Source organism: Sardina pilchardus, chromosome 23 (assembly GCF_963854185.1).
Source record: "Sardina pilchardus chromosome 23, fSarPil1.1, whole genome shotgun sequence".
NCBI lineage: Eukaryota > Metazoa > Chordata > Actinopteri > Clupeiformes > Clupeidae > Sardina > Sardina pilchardus.
In genome coordinates, this window is record NC_085016.1 from 25387841 (window position 1) to 25406709 (window position 18869).

Below are 18869 nucleotides of genomic sequence, written 5' to 3' on the forward strand. Positions count from 1 at the left end.
TTTGGCATTTTAAATAGTTTTATTTGTGATCTACCAAAAAGTGTCCCAATTTACCTTATCTCACCCCCTAAATTGTGCTCTCGTGCTCATTTTACAAAAACATAAAAAATATAATTTACTAAATTGTGCGCATAATCTAGTCAAATGAGACCACAATTTAGTGAAATGAGTGCACATTCTCTCGATATACTGGCAATGACACCTCATGGGCTTCATAGCCTGTGATCAGACCCGGCAATGTAGGCCTATTCCAATTCAATTGCTGATTAGATGATTGCAATGAAGACATATTTGGTCCTATATGATCCGGTTGAAGACATTTGCACCTTACATGCATGTTAGGGCTGCATAGCAAGAGTAGCCTTGACTGCCAGTTTTTTTTTTAAAAAAATAGCTGGTCTGGCGCAGCTATCTGGTTCTAAATTTAATTCAATATGCCAACATGCGGCACAAATATAACTACACGCCAAATTCCGCCATTAGAAATAAATGTGTGAAGATCTTAATTTTAACCAATACACCAGTACGATTCACCTGTCAAAGCTCTCTAAGCAAATCAGTGTTTAAAGCTTGGTATCCGCCCCAAAAGTATTGGCCAATCGGGTGAATAGAACGTGAGTTGCTCATGCCTACTTCGCGGTACACATTCAACGTCCTATGGAAAATCTCTATAACTCTTTCTTACCCAATCATATTAATGGTTTATTTTATAGTTTCCGTGCACAGCGTGGATAACAGTGCCTGCATTCTAACCCTGTTACTGGAACAACTGATTTATTGTTTTCTGCGCCATTCATCCTTGGGTCCTGCAGCCAGCCGAACAGTAACAGACAAAATCGGGCAACAAGCAAGCGCGTGTATGTAGCATACACATTGTTGCAACAACGACGTGTGCCCAAGCTTCGCGCAAGGAGGCTGCCTCCATCAACGTACCCAAAATCGTAAGTGAACGGCTATTTTGTTGTCTTTGATGAAGCAGGCGTTCATGTGATTCTGCGTGCTGGAATGCTTCTGCTTCGTAGCATAATAGCTTTTCGGGTTACTTTCTTGCGGCAAATAGAAACTGCTTTCATGTTGGGTCGTGACAGTTTAGCAGGTCCATTGTTCAGGGGGTATCCGTGCCGCCAACAGCTGTCAAATAGCAATATAGCGACTTCTGTACCATTTTGGTTAGTCTAATACTAGGCAATAACGTTATATTGTAGGCTATCCAGAATTTCTCGTCTGCAGGGTTTTTAGGATGTCTTGGCTACCGCGGTTTATACTGCAAGCGAGAAAATCATGTGAGCGCCACTCATTTGCATTGGTTCACATAGGCTGCAAAAAGACAGTTCCGCCGGCAAACTTGCTGCTCGCCCAATGTGTCAAATAATGACAGGCCTAAAGTGAAATCGTTCTGTAATTTAGGCTACAATAATGAATTTCAACACAACGACGTATCAAAACAATGAATAGTGCAGGAAGTAGGCTAGGCTATAGCCTAACGCAGATCGGCCAAAAGCTTCCTTATGCACGGTGCGCTTAAACCAAACACCTGCTATGATGTATTTATTCATCAAATGACATAGACTTTCTCAACATATTTTTATGAAGACTATTTCATGCCATAACATTGCAGCCGTTTCTTCTTCAGTGCTGAAAAACGTATTTGGTCTGAGTCTGTGGACAAAATCATAATTGTCTTGAATCATTTCCCTCAGTTATGAACTGCTTACCTTGGAACAACTATTTTAGTGTATTGTAATAACAATGTATTATACTAGTTATACATCTGACCATAGCTAACTGCTGGTATGCTGAGAAACAGTTGTTCAAAACTGCGCCCAGGAGTGAGTCTATCTCAGTGGTCTTTGAATAATGACTTTGAGAGATGCACTTTTGGCTGGCATTGAAATACTCCTTGCTAAAAGTATTTATGTCAGTAGCTTGGTCTAAGTTCATAAACACACACACACACACACACACACACACACACACACACACAGTTTGTTTAAACATGGTGCTTTCGGAGACTTGACAAATCACACAAAAGTTTCTGATATTATTTTAGAGTTTCCTGAGCATAATAAACCATAGCGTAGTATTTATTGTCTTTACTTTTAATTGCTGCTGATAGAATTAACGTTTATGTATTTAGGTGGTGCATTTTAGATGTAAGCAAAATGCTCCTAATATTTGTCCTTAATAAAGAAGAGGTGAGGTGCTGTGAATCTCTTCCTTGTCTCAGCATCTTGAGCAGGACACATGTCCACTTTGCAGGGTGTGGATGAGCAGCTCCACTTGTCACTTCTCCATGAGCCTAGAGTGTCCTTATGAACAAGTGAGCCTCACGGAAGAGTCACACATTCATCTCGGATTAGGTATAGGCCATTATGAATCAGCAGCATCACATCAGATAGAAATGTATAGGCATCTAACAGAAACTTGGGAGGGAAGCTAAAATCATCTCCAAATCATCGTAATCATCATCATTTCCCGTGGGTGCCCACTGCCCTCAGGCGTCTGCGTGCCCCAGTCATACGCGGTCCACGGGCACCGCGCTTTGCTCGCCAGGCCGCCCGCCTCTCTGGCCGTCTGTCTGGAGGATGCCTGATTGGCCAGCCAGCTTAGTAAATGGCAAGGGGGCACTCTCTAGCAGTGCCCGTGACGGATGCGAAGCGACAGCTCCTGTGTCAGGGGAGGCGGTGTGTGGACCTGGGCGAACCGTAGCCAGACCACCGGAGGACCGGCGTGGCTGGGGCAGAGAGAGGGAGGGAGGGAGGGAGGGAGGCTGGATGAATGAAGGCCAGTTGTACACTTCCATTAGTGTGCTCGCTCTTTGCACAGCCTACTGGAACAAGACAAGGAGAAAATAGTGTGTGTTTTACAGTTGTTATAATGTTGATGTTGAGTGTGCTGGACACACATACACACACACACACACACACGCAGAGACACAGACAGACAAACAGACAGACAGACAGACACACACTCATACTGTATGTGCAAGCCATAACAAGCCAACTAGACATGAAACAAGCCAACATGCCAAAGCTCATAGTCACACTCAAATATAAGAATTACACACAAATGTACACACACACACACACACACACACACACACACACACACACACACACACACACACACACACACACTCTGACATGTAGGTCTACAGTTTCAGAGGCGAGAATGAAAAGAACATACTAGTGTTAGCACGTGCGGATCACAGCAGCCCCGTTTCCCCCTCCATGTCCATTTCCACATGTCTGTCTTCCTCGCTGAGCTGATGGGCTCCCTGGTCTCCCATCGACTCCGACATCCGCCTAATGTGTCTTTGCTAAAGCCTGAGCTGTTGGAAAGAGCCCCAGATCCTGCGAACGAGAGAGTCATTGCGGTGTGGCGCGCTGTGCCGTGGCGTTGCGCGAGCGAGCCAACGAGTGAAGTCAGTCGGGCAGCCTCGGGCCCAGAAGCAGAGCGGGGATTAAGGAGGGGGATTGGTAAGTCTGAACTCGGGGCAGGGATTTGGCCGAGCTCGTTGTCAATCCCATCACAGCCCAGGCTAATGTCTCCCAAGCCTGACCCCCGAGCAGCAAGACGTCGCTTCCAGGCCCCTGTGCCTTTCGGCCGGACGGCCGGCTGGCTGGCCGTCATTAAAGCGAGACGGCTCTCTCAGACGGCTCTTAGACATCTAATGCATGTCCACTGATACTCAAGAGTCACACAAGCAGTGGGAACAGGATTTTAAAAAGGGTCAAGGGATCATGCAGTTGTCAGAGTGGCATTAGGGAAGTGGAATGAGATAAGGGACTTAATAGTAACTACTTTAAGCCTTTTTTAAACCTCTGCCAAGACGGCTATGTTTTTCACTTCGGTTTGTCTGTTCGCCAGCAGGATTGTGCAAAACCTACTTGGCCGATTGTCCCAAAACTTGGTCTGATTGGGTGTTAGTGTGTTGCAATGGCCGTGGAACAATCCATTTGATTTTGGAGTTGATCCGAATCACAGAGTATATCCACAAAATAACTTTCGCTGACATGAATATCGGCAGACAGGGCATGTTGAGGGGTACGGTCACAAATATGTGATTAGAATGTTCGGTGAACTGAGAGTTCCGCATTATGATGAGACAATTACCCTCCGAGATTTTCCCCACAGACTGTATACAGAACACTGAAACTATAGATCGTTTGCATTGAATTCTAGAAGGAACTTGGAAAATAATTCACTCCTCAACAGGTTAAAATTTATAATGTGGCCATAATAGTGACACCAGCTGAAACTGTATATCCGGCATGGTCTCTGAACCTGACATTTGGAGTCCCTGTCATTTTAAATACAGCTGCTAATTCCCACTCACTTAACTTAATTGAACTTTACTTTAACCTTGGTGTAGGTCTGCGCTCTCTGCGTGCCCTTCTAGTTTCCAGCCAAACTGTCGACCTACGAGACTGGCTCACAGCGCTGTGTCCGTCTGGCAGCGGTCGCAGCTGAGCTCCTGTGGCCAGACGGCCGACTCCCCGGGCCCGCGGTCAGCACTGAGGGCAGTCCAGTACGACTCGAGTTGCGCCTATGACTCGCGCGTGTCTCCTGGGTGACTGTGATGAAGGATGAGCTGTCATGGCTGAGAGTGCTGAGTTCTCCTCTAAGGCTGGGCTCTCAGTCAGCTGCCAGCCTTGTCCTGTCTGTCACACGGACGGGGGGGGGGGGGGCAGGGGTCAGCACAAGCCTCCCTCCCCTGACCACTACTCTCTGATCCCTCTGGCTTATGCCATTGCCGGCAGTGCTGAGGCTCTCGGATCAGAAAGCATTGTGGAAAGCTCAAAAACTTTGAAGGAGGTTTGACTTTGTGACTTTTAGGCATGTTTCTTTTCTCTGCTTTACTTTTCTACTTTTTTTCTTCTCTATTCTATATCATGAACTTTCTCTCTTTCTTCTTCCTGTTCTTTCTTCTTCTTCTCTTTCACTTTCCCTTTGTCTCTTCCTTACTTTCTTTCTCACTTTCTCAGTATCTTTCATAGCCTATCTCTCTGTCTCTCTTTCTCTCACACTTTTTGATCTCTCTCTCTCTTTCACTCTCACTTTTTGGGCTAACCCCCCCCCCCCCTTCTTTATTTTGGCAGTGTGTAGAGGCTGGTGCCCCTGACAGGTAGAGCCGGTTCCGCCGGGCACGTTTGCTCTGTGCTCATTCAGAGAGAACGTTTTAATTAGATCTTCTGTTTTAGAACCCCCTGTGACACAGGGTTTCCTCTCATGTCTGTTTGCCTTCTCACACACACACTAATACACACACACACACACTGACAAAACACACTTGTGTGTGTGTGTGTGTGTGTGTGTGTGTGTGTGTGTGTGTGTGTGTGTGTGTGTGTGTGTGTGTGTGTGTGTGTGTGTGTGTGTGTGTGTGTGTGAATGTGTGTGTGTGTGTGTGTGTGTGTGTGTCTGCTGTCACCTGTCCATGACATGAACTCAAGTTAAAAAGATGATGAGGCTGCTGAGCCCAGTGCTCTTAACATCTTTCTCTCCTCACCCAGCTACTGTCACTTATTAATGTCGGAGTGTGTGTGTGTGTGTGTGTGTGTGTGTGTGTGTGTGTGTGTGTGTGTGTGTGTGTGTGTGTGTGTGTGTGTGTGTGTGTGTGTGTGTGTGTGTGTGTGTGTGTGTGTGTGTGTGTGTGTGTGGGTGGCTGGGTGGGTGTGGGTGTGGGTGGGTGTGTGAAGATGCATAGTGTGTGTGTGTCTGTGTGTGAGTCTGTGTGTGTGTGTGTGTGTAGATGCATAGTGTGTGTGTGTGAGTCTATGTGTGTGTGTGCGCGCGCGCGTACATAGTGTGTGTGAGGGGGCAAACATATGCTAAGAATTCTGTCGAATGAATGATGCATGAAAAGTGCTGTGAAGCAGAGGGTCGGTGCGGGGAGACAGGTCCTCAGATGATGACTCCACTGATGGATTTATAATTGATGTGACTTCAGTCTGACAGCCCTTTGTTAAAATCTCATCAACTCCTGTCTATGTGAGTGTGATGGCTGTGTGTGTGTGTGTGTGTGTGTGTGTGTGTGTGTGTGTGTGTGTGTGTGTGTGTGTGTGTGTGTGTGTGTGTCATACCCAAACTGCTTTCAATACTTTCATGAATCATAAACAAAGCATAGGATGCCTACAGGTGCATTGGCATACACCTGTGTGTGAAATTGTTAGTTTTATCCTTGGAGTAAACCTTGTGCATTCACATGTAATTAACTGGCAGAGTCCACACATTTGGTTTATTTTGACAAACAGAATGTTTTGGCACATTTTGGCAGCGTTCCTCAATGGAAGCCGGTGATTCAAAATTGAGCTCTGTTGTGAAACCACTAAGCAATAACAATAACAATATTGACAGCTACAATTTTAGCATCAGAGTTGGACAACCTTCCCTACTCCCTAGTCTTCCCTAGTCTGCATTGAGGTAGTGCACATGTGTGTGTTCAGACAAGGGTTAGACAAACCACTCTGTCTTGATCTATGTAACCAATTCATAATTTGAAGCCATACGTGTTCCCCCAAAATATGCCCCACCACTGGCACGGCATTTTCACAGCCATCGTCTCCCCTGATAGCCGAGATAATGTTTGTGTTCATCTCTAATGTGATGGTAATTCTGTGAAATGATTACGCTAAAACACTTGGATGGATGTGTAAAGCTAATTGAGGTGGTTCAGCGGCTTAAGCAGGAATTGTTCTGTGGTGTGTTTGTTCTCCACTGCTCGGTCCAGGATACACAAGGCAGACAGACAGGATACTGCGGCAATAAAGCATTCCTCACAGGCTTACAGAGTGGCCTGCTAAAACCATACACCTCTTATGTGTGTGTGTGTGTGTGTGTGAGAGTGTGTGTGATACACCCCTCACGTTGTTTACTTAGCAGCTGCCTGCTTTGGGGTCTCGCAGTGTTGTCGTCACTCTGTCTGATCATTACTCATGTGCTTGTTTAGGTCCCAGTGCACACAGTCATTTCACTGTGGTTATTTTCTTCACATGGCTTTGTCATCCAGTAATACCCTGAGGTAAATATCAAACTGTCTTCACCCTTTTCTTTTTTTTCCCAAAACTCTGATTACCGACTCACCGATGATCATCGTCTGCGTATTTTCCATTTGATCACTGCGTGGACGTTGACTTTTGAGCCGCCAGTTTCACAGAGCTCATCAGCCTGAGTGAGAATGAGCAGGCAGTGAATGAAAACATGAACTGCTGTTACTGAAGCGTACGGCACCTAACAAGAAGTCGAGTGGAGGCCAAAGAAGAGAACAGGGTGTAGCTCAAGGAGGGAATTAAAGCACACTCCTCCAAAGTTAGATCCAGATAAATATTTATAATGAATAAAAGCAGCGGTGGCAGGTTTTCCTGCCTCAGTTGTTTAATTGTAAAAACACCAGGCAATGTTTAGTATTTTAGTTTACAGATATAAATGTGACCAATTATTCCAGATGTTATTACAAATAGTACAAAGACCTGTATTGTGGTCACAGTCAATTTGATTATTGTTTCTTTTTATGGAGGGTTATTTAAAGTGTGTTATTTACATTACACAAATATTCACATTTCTTTGCTCTGAACAAAGATGATTTTTTGATAATGTCTCACGAAATGAAGACTCTAGTCACAACAACACAATACTGTACTGTACCTTGTTATGGATCTACTCATGACCAAGGTTAATGTGATTTGATTTATATAAATATGCACTGAATCACCAGTATATATTGTGTGTAATTTGATGTGTACAGTATGAGTTTCCATGTGTGTTAATTTTCAGTCGTCTGTGTGTCCTGTAAGATTTCAGTGGTGTTGCTGTTAAATGCCCATTTCTTGGATTCATTTCTCTGGTGAGATACATACATCTGGCCGTGCGTCGGCACCTTTGTGTTGTGCACAAGCTCTTAGTCTCAGTCTCCAGTAGATAGATAGATAGATAGATAGATAGATACTTTATTGATCCCCAAGGGGAAATTCAAGGTCCCAGCAGCTTAAGACACCACACACAACATACAGTACAATGTAAACAGGAAGATTAAAAAGCAAATCAACAATCAACAATCAACAATGACTGTATGAGGACAACAGTGATGACACGCCAAGAACTGGGCGACTCTGTTCGCAAACTTCCCCCAGCTTCCCACCAGTTATTCCCACATGAGATAACGTTTGGAATGACGTTTTCACCGGGAAAATTAGGTTTCTTATATGTCTAGTAGCCTATGTTGATTGTTGTGTGCATGTAATTGACGTGTATGCAGGGTAGAAATTCAACTGAATTTGCATGAAATCAGGGTGTTTTAACTAACATTATGCTGAAAGATGGGGTTTTTTCCAACTACATTAAGGTCTCTGTTACATACTAACTTGCCAAATACAAAATTTCCAGTTTATTCCCATTAATTCCCATTTATTCCCGTATATTCCCGTATATTCCCGTTAATTCCCATGGAAAGTTTCCAACTTTGAAAATTCCCGGAATTTTGCAACCCTATCCCTGATACATCCCACAATTGCAGTATCGTCTGAAAACTTCTGCATGTGACATGACTCCGTGTTGTAGCAGAAGTCGGACGTGTACAGGGTGAACAGGACTGGATAGAGCACCGTTCCCTGTGGTGCACCTGTGCTGCTGATTACAGTGTTGGAGAGGCAGTCCTTCAGTCTGACAAACTGTGGCCGCTCTGTCAGGTAGTCTGCAATCCAGGATACTAGATGAGCATCCACACCCATCTGCAGGAGCTTGTCACTCAATCTGGGGGGTTGGATGGTGTTAAAAGCACTAGAGAAGTCAAAGAACATGATTCTCACAGCACTTTTCCCCTTGTCCAGGTGAGAGTGTGTCCTGTGTAGGAGGTAGGAGATTGCATCGTCGACGCCCACTTTCTCCTGGTATGCAAACTGTAACGGATCTAGTGCATGGCGCACCTGTGGCCTAAGTATCCCCAGAACCAGTCTCTCCAGGGTCTTCATCAGGTGTGATGTGAGAGCAACTGGCCTGAAGTCATTCAGCTCACGTGGATGTGGTTTCTTGGGGACGGGGATAAGACATGATGTCTTCCACAGTGTTGGGACTTTCCCGAGACGTAGACTTTGGTTGAAGATATGCTCCAGTGGCTCTCCCAGTTCAGCAGCACAGGCCTTGAGCAGTCTTGGACACAGTCCGTCAGGTCCGGCTGCTTTCCTGGGATGGAGTTTCTTCAGCTGTCCTCTAACTTGATCTGCCGTTATGATGAGGGGGGAGGGGAGGGGAGGGGGTGAGGAGTTACCAAGGCATTGGTCACTCTGGGGGGTAGGGGAGGAGGGGACGTGCTGCACTGGGGGTGAGGGGGGAGGTGTGAGTTGGGCAGTTAAGCCAGCAAGAGCAGTGTCCGTAGTTGATGGTGCTAGTGATGGTGATGGTGATGGTGATGGTGGACGACCATTGTCCACTGTAGCAGTTGATGGTGCTGGTGATGGTGATGATGGACGACCATTGTCCACTGAAGCAGGGCAATCAAACCTATTGTAGAACTGGTTTAGCTGGTTTGCCCTGTCCAGATCGCCCTCCACAGAGCTGCTGCTTTTCCTAAGTCCAGTGATGGTCTTCATTCCATCCCAGACCTCCTTCATGTTGTTCTCCTGCAGCTTCTGTTCTACCTTCTTCCTGTAATCCTCCTTGGCCTCTTTCAGCCTGACTTTGAGCTCCCCCTGCACTTGCCTCAGCTCTGCCTGGTTCCCCTCTTTGAACGCCATCTTTTTCCTATTTAGAAGGGCCTTGACATTGCTGGTTATCCAAGGCTTGTTGTTTGGAAAGCAGCGCACAGTTCTTGTGGGAACAACAACATCCATACAGAAGTTCAGGTAGTCAGTCATGCAATGTGTGGCCTCCTCCAAATCACCATTCTGTAGTACATTCCAGTCAGTGGACTCAAAACAGTCTCTCAAAGCCTCATCTGCTCCTGGGGTCCACTTCCTGAAAGTGCGTGTGTCACATGGTAGCCTCTGCACTTTAGGTATGTACATTGGTTGCAGGTGAACAAGGTTGTGATCTGATTTTCCGAGGGGGGGAAGGGGGGTGGCGCTGTATGCATCCCTCACGTTTGCATACATGAGGTCTATTGTCCTGTTTTTCCTAGTCGGGCAATCAACAAACTGGTAGAAATTTGTGAGGGTAGAATCCAGTGTTATGTGGTTAAAGTCTCCAGAGATCGCAAAGAAAGCATCTGTGTGCTGAGTTTGGAGTCTTGCGATTGTAGAGTGAATGATGTCACACGCTACGTCCGGTAGGGCTCGTGGTGGGACGTAAACACAGACAACAATGGCATGCGTGAATTCCCTCGGCAAGTAATACGGTCGAAGGCTCACTGCTATTAACTCCACATCCTTACAACATGCAGTTTCTTTAACTGTAACATGACCGGGGTTGCACCATCTGTCGTTACTGTAAATCACCAGTCCACCGCCCTTCTTCTTGCCAGAAAGTTTATTGTCTCTGTCCAAACGGGCCACGCTAAAGCCAGGTAGCTCAACGTTAGCAGTAGGGATGGAGCTAGTCAACCACGTCTCCGTGAGACATATTGAACTACATTCCCTGTATAGTTTCTGATTTCTTACCAGGGAAGCCAGTTCGTCAGTTTTGTTGGCCAGTGAGTTCACGTTTCCCATCACCATTGACGGAACTGCGGGCTTAAATCTCCACTTCTTCTCCCGTATCTCCCGTCGCCTCGACTTCACTTTGAGTCCAGCTCTGCAGCCCCGAAAGCACCATAGTTCCTCCGGGATGAGGAACCGAATCAAAGACGGTGCTGTTCATCAACAAAATCAGCATGGAGTTAAAACGTAATTTAAAGTCCCACGCATTTAAAGGGGCAGCGACCACTCAAGGCATAGGCCTGTAGGGGCGCATCAGGTTGCATGGTCTGATTATCATACCAGAGGACCAGCGTTTCTCGCGTGGGCCTGTTGGTCATATCCGGTGCTTCTGTCACTCATCTGATCATATTTGATCATGTAGCAAAGGAGCGGTATGTATAGCCTATCGTTATCGCTAATATAAGCTAAGAAATATAGGCTACGTTCAGTCCGTTAGATTGGCAACTCTCTCAGTTCAACTTTGCACTAGGCTACTATCTCACCTCCGCATGTAGATCTAATTCAGATGAAAATGTTAACAGGCAACTGCAGATTTGATTAGTGTGTAGCCTAAGCTTCTGTCCAGCTGATGCTGGCGCTGTCATATAGGCCTAGCCTACAATAATAACATTATTCCACCGATCAGCAACAAAGTTCTAATCATAGACACATTTTTAATGGAACCTTGGCTTAGTAGGCTATCTAATGTTGTGTGGGAATTGCAAGAAAACTATTGAAAACAATTCCTTACCAACCACACAAGTGCGCGTGTGTCGTTTATTTAAACGGTAGAAAAACTGAATCAAAGACGGTGCTGTTCATCAACAAAATCAGCATGGAGTTAAAACGTAATTTAAAGTCCCACGCATTTAAAGGGGCAGCGACCACTCAAGGCATAGGCCTGTAGCCTACCAAAACTGAGTGATGAACGTGAAATGCGTTTTATAGGCTACAAAACACTGCATTAAGATGACAATTGTGCGTAACCACGCTTAGGCTACCTAGTTAATGGTGAAATAGCATCCACATTTACAGCATTCAATAACCTAAGGACAACTTGATCTTAAGTTAAATTGTTCTCAGAAAAGGAACAGCAGGTCTACAGAATATTCCAAATAGTCCTTTCATGGTGACAGGGGGAGACCAAACTCTGTGTAACATACCTGATTCCACTGTCAATGTTCAGTGCCTATGTAACCTGTAATATTTGTAATTTTTTAATCCATGAAAATTAACCAAAATGTATCATTTCCTATTAAAGGGGTAGTTCAGAATTTTGGACATAAGACCTCATTTCCAGGTTAGCCAGTGTGATATTTATCAGTGGAGACCGTTATCTGCACATTTCATCCAGTCCTATAGTTTCAGAGTTCGCTGGTGCTATAGTGCCTGCCACTAAAAACAGTCTTACCCAGTCTATGGAGGAACAACCCCTTAAAATAGAATTGCATTAATAAAAAGATGCTAAAATACAAGACTAAAAGTCATTAGTTTTCGTCAACTAAAACTAGACGAAAATATGACTAAAATGCTCATACTTTTAGTCGACTAAAACTTGACTAGACTAAAAGAGTATGAACGTGACTAAAACTGATAAAAACTAAAATGACAGCTTGACACAAAGACTAGACTAAAACTAAAACCAAAACAGGCCGCCAAAAACAACACTAGTCTCCAGCCTGGTGCTACATGCCTGTTTGCGGGACTCTGGGCTTCATGGGTGTCTGGCTGTGGAAGGGGCGTCTAGCGGGTTGCCGGTGTGGCACTCTGTTATTTTTAGTTTTAATTGAAAATGCAAAACAAGGGAGCGTTGTGCTCACTTATGGAGTTGGGGAACAATGGACATGTTTATTTTTAGACTTTCAGTCACCGTAGTTCATGAGCTCAAAGAATTGCATCACGTACGTACACCCATACAGCCTTATTTTACCCTGACGGCTCCCTGGAGGATGTAGTTTAAAGGCAAACAGGTGACGACGTGATGTTTTAGCGGCCGTGGTATGCTACACAGAGCATTGCTATCGCCTCTGTCATCAAGGCCAGCTGTATAGGAGCACTCGGCGCACCCACCCATAAAAAAAACACTCATACCTTCTACAGTTCCGAGATTCCATATGGAATTCTTGAGGTAAGGGTTCTTTCATCGAGGAACATTGTTCCTTTGTCAGATCTTTCCCAGGGCCTGTCTGTGTGTTCGACAGGAAGAGTCCCTTTCCATGATGTGGCGAGACAAAGGGGAGTTAATCTTAAGATCTGCACCACATCTGAGTGTCAGGTGGCTAGCTACTCAACGATACAAACAAAGCTATTCACCTCTCAGAGGCTGGTTTGTCGGTTTAGTTGGGTTGGGTTAGCTTATTTGTGTTTAAGTAACTTAATTCAATGGCGTTATTTAATCCTCAAATGATTTAGTTATTGCCGTTAGCAGTTTCATGCCTGCATCTTGTAACAGAGCGGGAAGTATTACTCTGTTATGTGTCTGGCTGGGAAAACCATAAAACTGTGCGGAAGCTCACAAAAACATTCTTCCTTTTGTCCTCACTATGTTTGTGCTTTGTGTTTTCTCATCTCAACTAATTCACTATTCCCCCCCATCTCCCTGGTGCGTGTGCAGGTAGATATGTGAGGCTAGTGTGGAGGCAGGAGATGAAGGTCATGGTTTAGAGTGCTCATGTCGCTACTCTGCCAGCTCTCTCCAGCGTTGTCCCGTGGCCCAGGGGACTCGCTGAGCACCTCTGCCATTTGGCATTCCCCCTCCGCTCCGCAGAGCCCCAGAGCCCCAGAGCCGTGCAGACAGCTAGCGAGGTTACATCAGCAGACGGACCTTTTACATCCGCTCTCTCCGCGGGGCCCAGGCCCCCGCGGGCCCCTCCACGGCGTGCGCGCACATGCGTTCGGGAGCCCCAGACATGGGGCTGAAAATGTTACACGAGAAATTAGCGATTCGTCACCGAGCCAAAGCGATGCGCAAGCGGCACGTGTGTTCTCTCTCCCCATTGGCTAGAGAGGCCGGCGAGGGAGTAGGTCGGCGGAGACGGATCAGCCTCAGCTGGAGTAGAGAGAGAAAAATTGAAAAGCTGTCACACCGCGGCTGGAGAAATGCTGTGACTCAGGGCTTACTGGGAGTTTTTTTTTTTTTGTCTCTCTTTTTTTTGGCGTTTGTTAAAAACCGGACCGACCCGCTGACTTGTTCTGATGCCAGAACCCTGCCGGGGCCCAATAGTGCTCATCGCGGCCCGCGCCTGGGACGCTGCAGGAACCCAGGGAATGATTCGGGGAGACGGGCCGTGACAAAGTGGCCTGGTGCACTTTCTCTCCTCTCACACATACACACACACACACACACACACACACACACACAGACACACACACTCACACACACACACACACACACACACACACACACACACACAGACATATACACACACCAACCCCCCACCAACATAGGAAAGTTGCATCAGCCCCACTCACTGACACACACACACGCACGTCACACACACACACACACACAGTCTCCTTCCCGTGGTCCTTTGCAGTCTCGCTGTGTCACGCAAGCCTCCGCCGCTGCCAAGGAGGAGCGGGCTCTTGTGGAGGTAATTGCTCCTCCGTACAGTGGCCTGCTCTGCTGCGCTCCTGGGCCCGCCGTGACCCCGTCCTCTGCCATACTAATGCGCATGCACACGCACACGCTCACGCATCACGCCACTCCCATTAATTACACCCTAATGGAGCCTCAGATCGGCGTCGTGTTTTTACAGCAGATACACGAGTATCTGATGCAATTTGTGAAGTGGAGAAGATGAGGGTTTGTAAACAAAATCTGTGTATGTGTAATGCACTCAGCCGTCTCTAACATTGCTTTACCCCTGCTGCTGCTGTGTGTGTGTGTGTGTGTGTGTGTGTGTGTGTGTGTGTGTGTGTGTGTGTGTGTGTGTGTGTGTGTGTGTGTGTGTGTGTGTGTGTGTGTGTGTGTGTGTGTGTGTGTTCGGGCAGCACTTTTAGAGGTGCCCTGGTGTCTCCTCCATTCGGGATGAGGGATGCTTTAACAAACAGAACAGGACCTCCGTGATGAACTGCTGGCCTCCCAGGGGGCCTCTAAACTACGTCAGTTTCAACACCTGCTTCTCGCATTGCTCTCCCTCTCGGTGCAGAAATTAAACAGGAGATTTAGGAGAATTAGGTAGGACATGCTGCTCTGGAAGAATGTGTTGCTATCCCAGGGACTGTAAACATTATAATAACAAGCTCACACTCCCGCCATGCATTTACTCTTGGTCAGCCTCGTGTCCAGGCCAGGGCTGGTGGGACACTGTAGGAGTTTGTGGAAAGAATTTTAGTAAGAGTCAGTTCAGTTCAGACCAGTGAGTCAGTTCATTGAAGTGTGATTCAGTTCAATTTAGTTATGTGCCGGGATGAGTTGAGTAAAATTCAGTTCAGTGCAGTTAGAGGCAGCTCCAGGGCTTAAAGTGTTCAGGCACTGTGTCTGAATTCAGATGTTCAGATGTTTAGATGTTTAGATGTTTAATTAAGATTTGAAAATAGCCAATGAGACAGCAGCATATAAATGTAACATTTGTATCGCTTTAAGCCCTGCAGTTCACTTCAGACTGATTCAGTTTAGTCAATTGTGCTTCAGTGCGGTTTGGTGTCAAGTTAAGTTCAGTGAAATTCAGTTCAGTGCAGTAGCAGTAGATTCAGTTCAATTCAGGCCAGTTGGCAGACATGCTTTGTTTCCAAATGAGCTTGTTTGTTTTGTAATTGGGTGATTTGTGCTTCTGTGCTCTGTAATGTAGTCATTTTCGAGGACGGCCTTTTAGTGTTGTAATTTTCAGCAGATGTTTCACTGTCTGTATTTTGGAGCAAAGATCTGCAATGCGTTGTCAAAACAGGTGATTACATCCCATCTGTGTCTTTGTTAGAAAAGATACAAAAGACGCTCTAGGTTATGATGTGTGCGTGTGTGTAGTTTTGGGAATAAGACTTTCTTGTGTGTGTGTGTATTTTTTTTGTAATTGTAATTGTGTTGTGATTTTTGGTCAGGGGGTCTTAATTATGGATGGCCATGCGGGCGTGGTGGTAGCGGGAGTTGGAGCGGTTGAGGAGCGTTTGGTCAGAGTAGCACGGCCGCCCTCTAAGTCTCTGTGCTCCAGCTCTTATCATTCACAATAAACACTCACACAGGGATAGGTGCCCAGGGAATATAGAACAGAATAGAATAGAATAGAATAGAATAGAGTAGAATAGAATAAATTGAATCGAAAGACAATGTACTGTACTGTACAGACAGAAATTATACATTTCCTTATTATGGGTTGGTTAAATAAATGAAAGTAAATTTGGCGTGAAGCACAATACAGTATTGTAAATCCATGTCCATCCAGCACAATAATTATGTATCCATGTACCGGTATGTGTAATATTTGAGATTTGAAATTGTGCCTATACAGGGGGTACATGAGGTAAGGGATTTCATGGTCCTAGTTTGCAGTGAGCATGGATGTATCCAGCACTTTAACTTTGGTGTGTGTATATAATATTTCACACACAAGTGCAGTGCTATTGGATCATGTCGTAATTATTATTGAATGCACAGTCACCACTATCTTTCTCAGAACACAAGGGCATGGCTCTCAGCGTTGTCCTTGAGTGACCCAGCAGCTGAGTGAACTTAGAGTGTTGGAAATAAAAACGAGCGTATTGCTGGGAAATGGAAGGGCCCCGGGGCAATTTGTCACCGCCTGACCTAATGGCTCTTAATTAGATATTGATCACAAGCGCAGTGGACGGGTCAGCTAATATGATGAATCCGAACCTCTAGATTGGCTACCTCATGTTTTACTTTATTTATTTTTTTCTCAGAGCAAAATAAAGTGAACATCCATGCTGAAGCCAAATTCACAATCAGAAAAGATTAAATGAGTCATGAAATGATTTGCTTTGCTAGACAGTAATTGTGTATTCCGTGGCTATGTGGTTGTGTCTGTTTCCGTAAACGATGATAGATTTGATGTGCTGTTTTTCATGGCATGTAGTTTTGTACTATGCTTGTCTATAAGTGGATTCCAATGGGTAGACACAGTGTTGGCAGTCATATTAGCTGCACATCAGCCATGGATCATTATAGTTTATAGGCTTGAATATATTCCTTTTAACTTTTGGCTGGGCGTTTTGTCATTTGTTTACAGATAAAGAGTGTTCAGCTAAGAACAGGATGTTTTGACCTGAGAGACTGGTCCTGTGTTCCTATTGACAGGAAGAGCATCTCAACCCAGCAGAGGTGGGCAAATAACCAAACTTCACTCCGCAGATCCATCTCCTGTGTTGCGAAAATAAGTCCACTAATATCAACAAAGTGTTTGTCCTCGTATTGTTTTTTTTTAACACAGTAAGATAAGATTTAGTCGAAGTGTGTTCAAAATTTTCGGTGCGCGGTCAGAGAGGTTGGTTTATCGCCGTGCAAGAACAGAGGCTGGCATTGGTGACAAATATTATTCATAGTGCTGCCCCGAGAGAATAACAGATATTCTTTGTAGAGGGCCAAATGCTATTTGTGTCGTGAAAGACGGGCATTCTCCGTGTTCACTGAACCATGGAGCCGCTGAAAACCCAAACAGCGTTTTATCATGTTCTTCCCAACCAAGAGCGCAATGGGCTTCCCGCAGGCGTTTCCTTTGTGTTCATAATTTCCTCTGCATGAATATTATTTATCTTGAAAGAGCTATGAATCATGTTTTCATAGTCCACACACACACACACACACACACACATACACACACACACATACACACACACACGCGCGCACACAGACAAGCACACACAGTGTTTAAAGATAGGGAGAAATTGCATATGTCTTTTTATTATGGAGATAAGTCTTTTTGGTGACCTTGTCATAGAGTCCAGTTCTTTGGTCAAATAATTGTAAAATGAACATGCAGTTCTTTATTAACCATTTATTAATAGGCTGGGTAATGTTTTAGCGCTGTAGAGATTTCAGTAGAATTAGCAGTTTTGCTCAAAGAAGCAAGCTGTTCATTTGGGCTGTAATTTTAGTCCACTTCGGGTTTGACCTTCATATCCTTGAGCTCTTCTCAGTCAGCGTTAATGAGCTTGAGTAATGTATCGATGTGCAGTCAGAAAGACATTGATTTGGCCCACTTTATTGGCGCCTGCGTATTTTTTTGTACAGTATGTGTGTGTTGACTTACATGGAAATAGCCTTTCTGTGACACACAGTTTGTTTTGTTGGCCACGCTTGTTATTGACTCTGCAGACTACATGACGCGGACATGACATGTCAATTGCTCGGTCCTTGTTGAGTTTTTGTGCTTCTCCGTTTCACTGCTGCCGTGCTCTACAAAAGTGTGGTATATTTATAAAGGAACGGAAGGATATGTTTGTCACAGAATAAGATAAATATCATCTGTTCGTCCTTGCAGTGCTCTCCTTCCAGCCTGACCTGGTTTGTCATGTCTTGGTCTGGTTTGTCAAGGCTGTCACAGGCCTATTACTGTAGATAGTGATACTCTTTAAAGAATGGGCTGTTATTCTCTCTGGTTTCAGTCAGTGTTTGTGTATCATGCTGTGTTAATTTCATAGACAAACAGAACCCTTAAGTCAACATTTTCATCTCGTTCACGCACACCCACACACACATTCACACGCAGAGGTGGCAGATCCTGGTAAATCACAGGTTTGTATTAATAACGCTAGACGCCATCTTTGTAGTCTTTTGAACAGAATAAGTTCTCGGACTCGTTCCAGTCACGTAAAAACATTCAAGATCCAATAGTTCCATGACACTCTCACTTGGTGTAGAAAACAGTGATTCAACTCAACTTAAGGGTGAGGTCAGAGCAGTCCCTCCATCACTCTGTATGTCCTCCCAGAATGCAGCATGGTTTCAGCAAGTGAGCATTTAATCAGCTGAGTATGTGTGCACACCACGATGGATGAATAGTGAGTTCTAAGGATATGGAGATGTTCTTGACTCTATTGCTGTTCCGTATTCAGTCCTCACATAGCACACACATGAATGTACAAATAAAGCTCTTTACGGAGCGCTCTTTTCTCTGGTAATCTTTCAGGTCAAATTGAGGCTGAGTCTTCTGTTATGTGCACGCGCTGTTGAGATCAGCATACCCCCCCACCCCCCACCCCCACCCACCGCTGCTCCCCCGCTCTGCTTCAGATCTCTATCAGTCTGCACCTCCCCGCATGCACAGAGCAGTCCCTCCAGTGTGCGTGAGTGAGTGAGTGAGCCAG

The 18869-nt window shown here is 45.3% G+C and overlaps 1 protein-coding gene across 3 annotated transcripts in view; it reads left to right on the top strand.

Moving 5' to 3' along the window:
• Positions 1-686: 686 nt before the first annotated feature.
• adarb1a (adenosine deaminase RNA specific B1a) overlaps positions 687-18869 on the top strand; it is a 75327-nt gene continuing 57144 nt past the window's right edge. For 2 of the 3 annotated variants that reach the window (XM_062528216.1, XM_062528218.1), the window contains exon 1: positions 687-941. The gene's annotated coding sequence lies outside the window, so the exon portion shown is untranslated. Of the gene's footprint in view, positions 942-16792; positions 16885-18869 lie in introns of those variants that run through there. The other variant, XM_062528217.1, reaches the window with a different exon arrangement.